Source organism: Ceratosolen solmsi, unplaced genomic scaffold, assembly GCF_000503995.2.
Source record: "Ceratosolen solmsi marchali unplaced genomic scaffold, CerSol_1.0 scaffold7, whole genome shotgun sequence".
NCBI lineage: Eukaryota > Metazoa > Arthropoda > Insecta > Hymenoptera > Agaonidae > Ceratosolen > Ceratosolen solmsi.
The window spans coordinates 2,962-7,486 of record NW_011948413.1 but is presented as its reverse complement, the minus strand read 5'-3'; positions in this window follow the sequence as shown (position 1 = coordinate 7,486).

The following is a 4,525-nucleotide window of genomic DNA, read 5'->3' as shown; positions in this document are numbered from 1 at the left end:
CTGAAGGCAGACCGAGACCCGTGCCATGGCTTCTACTGGTAGAAGGTTAGATCGGTTCACTATGGTCGGTTCACTGCGGTCGGGTCACGACAAGATATTAGTCGCAAGCGCAGTTCAGCAAGGGTGGTTCGGCAAGAGATGTTTAGCAAGAGAGGGTTAGTAAGAGAGCGAGGCACGCCGCGTACTTGCCTTATATATCTACGCGGTGGCTCATTTAGCTGGCAAGAAAGCATCGTTGTTGCTGCACTGGAATCTTACACGAGGCGTAGAAAGAAAAATGTAGAATTTTCGAGAATTGGACGAAAGAAAAAGTAGGGCGTAATACCGATAGATACTCCCGGACGATGTTATTACGATGTTATTAAGACCATATAAACATTACGGGCCATTTGAAACCAAAACATAACAAGTATACGAAAAATTCTCGTCCAAGTGTTTACTGAAATCTGAGATCTAAAAGACTGGCTCTAAAAAACTGGCTTCATTCTCGAATAAAAATGAATTCTCTATTTGAGGATTATTAAAATGTTTATCGCGAGTGTATGAATCAAGTATTGAATATTATTTATTATTATTAGAGTTAAAAAGAAAGCCTATTTGCTGAATCTCGAACACCTGGCAATTATTTTCTCAAATCGCTTGTAATCAGTATCTTATGTAGCGATTACTGACCCAACATTTGATTAAGAAGTCGCAAGAAACATCAAACTGGGAAACTATGTTTAAAAAATGCGGAACAATTAGGATCTATATCAACCTTTTTATGTGCCGTGGTAGCCATTTGTAATACTCACATTCTCCGCTATTTTTGAGGTAAGTTATATTATTTATATAACTCTGTTCGAGATTGCAAGAACAGTTTTATTGCTACAACTTCCCACGGTTGTTGGACACTCGAGAAGGTCAACACATCTGGAAAACACCCGTGAATAGTTAGCTTATTTATTCTCGCATATCTAAAAACGTGCTCATGATTTTCTGGTGCAGTAAAAACTAATATGTTGTTTACTGTTAAGAAAGCGTAGATTCTGATAGAGTATCAGATATACGTAAACTATCAAGTACAAACATTTCCTAAATTTCACTGTAATCCAAAACTCCGCACGTACGAAAACAAGCAATAGGGGTACGTGCGCACTCGGTATCTTAAGACTATGATTGTTCTTAACTACGCCGCATTTTGTCGATTGCGCTAGCCAACCGACCACGCCCTAGAGGACCCCTCATATCGCTAGGTCCCAAAGAAGGGAGAGACGACCAATAGTAGAAGCTCCCCTCTTTCCGACACTTCCCCTATTAGCATATTCAAGACTAGACCCGTGTTCGGGATTGAAGCAGTCCCATGAATTTCAAACAAAAGAAAGGTCATTTACGCAGTCCGGCGTACCGCATGTGCGCCTAGGCTGATCCGCACGTGCGGACCGAGGCGGGCACTCGAGAAAATGTTTACAAACAAAACTCGGCAAGTCCGAGCAAGTTTACGATTTGAAATATTATTTACTGCCAGCACTCACAAAAAAGGGACGCCTTCGAAACTTCTAGAAGCTTCGTTTTCTCACGCCAAAGGAAAATTTCTGGAAGGGACGCGCATCGACACTGTTGCCGGCGCTGAAGACGCCGCATGCACATTTAAGCGCAACGCGCCATGAGGCGAAGCTCATTCGTAAATTCACTCCGCTCTCAATCAAGCGTAACTGCCGGTCAGTGCAAGTATACTGTAAAGACGCCGCGTGCCCACATTTTCGACAACATAAGCTCATTCGTACAATCACTTCGCTCTCAATCAAGCGTAACTGCCGGTCAGTGCAAGTATACTGTAAAGACGCCGCGTGGCCACATTTTCGACAACATAAGCTCATTCGTACAATCACTTCGCTCTCAATCAAGCGTAACTGCCGGTCAGTGCAAGTATACTGTAAAGACGCCGCGTGGCCACATTTTCGACAACATAAGCTCATTCGTACAATCACTTCGCTCTCAATCAAGCGTAACTGCCGGTCAGTGCAAGTATACTGTAAAGACGCCGCGTGGCCACATTTTCGACAACATAAGCTCATTCGTACAATCACTTCGCTCTCAATCAAGCGTAACTGCCGGTCAGTGCAAGTATACTGTAAAGACGCCGCGTGGCCACATTTTCGACAACATAAGCTCATTCGTACAATCACTTCGCTCTCAATCAAGCGTAACTGCCGGTCAGTGCAAGTATACTGTAAAGACGCCGCGTGGCCACATTTTCGACAACATAAGCTCATTCGTACAATCACTTCGCTCTCAATCAAGCGTAACTGCCGGTCAGTGCAAGTATACTGTAAAGACGCCGCGTGGACAAGCATGATTGACTGACGACATCAGCTGACATTGACAACATCAGCATAACCTCAAAGCAACACAGCAATATCCAAAGAAGCCTTTATAGCAGAAAAATCACAAGAACACATCTTTTGAATAATCCAACAGAATTATTTATTTCTACACAACAGTGCAATATTATTATAATTGTTTACACTCATTAAACCTTGTTTTAAAATAAATATATTATATTTTTCAGCCTTGTCCGTTATTGATTTCCTTTAAAAATTATCCTGCCGAGAGACTAATCCACTGAATTATTGAATTGGCAGTTCGAGCCAAAAGCTAACCCCTTTAAATCCGAAAAACCCGGAAGAAAGTGGAAATAAAGGCGTGCATTATCCATTATGCTGCCCAAAGTCAAACTCTGATTGGATATAGGAAGGAGAAGGGGTCGCAAGTGAAACCGGGTCAGTGAAATATTTAGAAGGACAATGCAATATACCGACACTTAGTCTCATAGATAAGTCAAACTTATTCTAACAGATAAGTCACGATTTATTCTCATAGAGGAGGACCAGAGAAAAGTCGATCATCCGAGTCCTGTAAAATATTTTTCTACGACTGTGATTCAATATCCAGTTACTTTTAGTCTTATCAAGCTCTAATAGCATATGTACTGAGATTCTTGTCATTTCAGCAAAGGGGACAAGAAAGAACTTAAGAGCAGCAATTATTGGAAGGGAACTTCTCATCAAGCCTGTGAGCAGGAACTGGGAGCATCACACTACAACTTCAAGTAAGTCCTTACCACTAGTGCTGATTCTTCACCTCGGGGTTTTCCTCTGAAAACGGACAGCAAGTAGTCCGACCACAGAAGCTTGCCGTGAATGCTCACTACGCAAGACCAGCAATTCGCGGCATACAGTGGCACACATTTCCTCTAACCTCTATTTTATGCACGTGCTCACTCATATCAGCCCACTATTCAAAGGCAACTGCAACACGTGTTAAGATTAGGACACAAACAAGAATTGTAGTGTTCGTTCAGAGCACAACAAACGATCGTAACCTCTCAAATGGTAATATTCAATAGATTATAACCTATCTCTTTCACAGTAAATCATAATCTCACTAGTTTCGTCCAGAGAATAAGGAATTTATCATCCTCTAGTTCTTCAATAAAAGTATATCACAACGCCACATGATTATTGAGAAACATATAGGTTATTTGTAATCTCATCACGATTAATCATCCCTAAATTGGAAATAAGTTGAAAATAAATGGAATAAACAGCAATAAGAATTATATGTGTTAATTATTGAATCAGTGTATTAACCCACTTGCCCACGCATTCTGCCACAAACATCTAGTGGTTTTCTTTGTTAATTCTACGCGTTTGGTTCCTGAGCCGGATTAGTGGAATTAATTTTCTATTCCAATCTTCCTGTGAATCTAGTAGGTACTATGTACTATACCTGTCACTGATTACAAACGAAACGAGTCATACATTTCCTGCTATTTTTATAAAATCGATTAGCATTTCGATGTATAAATGCGGGCGACTTAATGGTCGGACAGGTCCGAAAATTAATGTGAATGTAGAGACTAATAGTGGCTATAAATCAACTTAATTACAGGTGAATTGCATCAAAAACTTCACGACTTCTTTACAAAATAGCACCGGGTTCGATACCAAATTTGGGAGAACTGATAGTCGGATCGAATCCAAAACAGCGGTGAATGTACGGAGTATTATATACTATTCCTGTCCCGGATTACGAACGAGTCGAATCATAAATTTCCAAACATTTTATAAAATATTTTAATAAAAACTGGAGGTAAATTTAGGGGCCAATATTAGCTTCGGATGACCCAGATTCCTAACGCTTTATCTCATACACCTCCCGACATTTTTATAAAATTTCTCAGCGTTTCAAGAACAATATAGGATAATTTAGGGACAATAGCAGCCACACATGGTCCTGATTAAGAGCGATTTGGTTCATACATTTATGACCATTTTGAAAAACGGCTCCAAGATTCGGTAACAAATGCAAACAGCTTAATCGAAAGGATGTTATAAAATTGGTAGTAAATGTAGGGGTAATGGTGGCTTCAAATTTTCGTGTTTGTGTGCAATTCGGGTCATAAATTACCCGCCATTATTGTGAATTTCTTCCGTGATTCGGTAGAAAATGCGAGCGACATAATGTTCCGATCGTTTGAAAA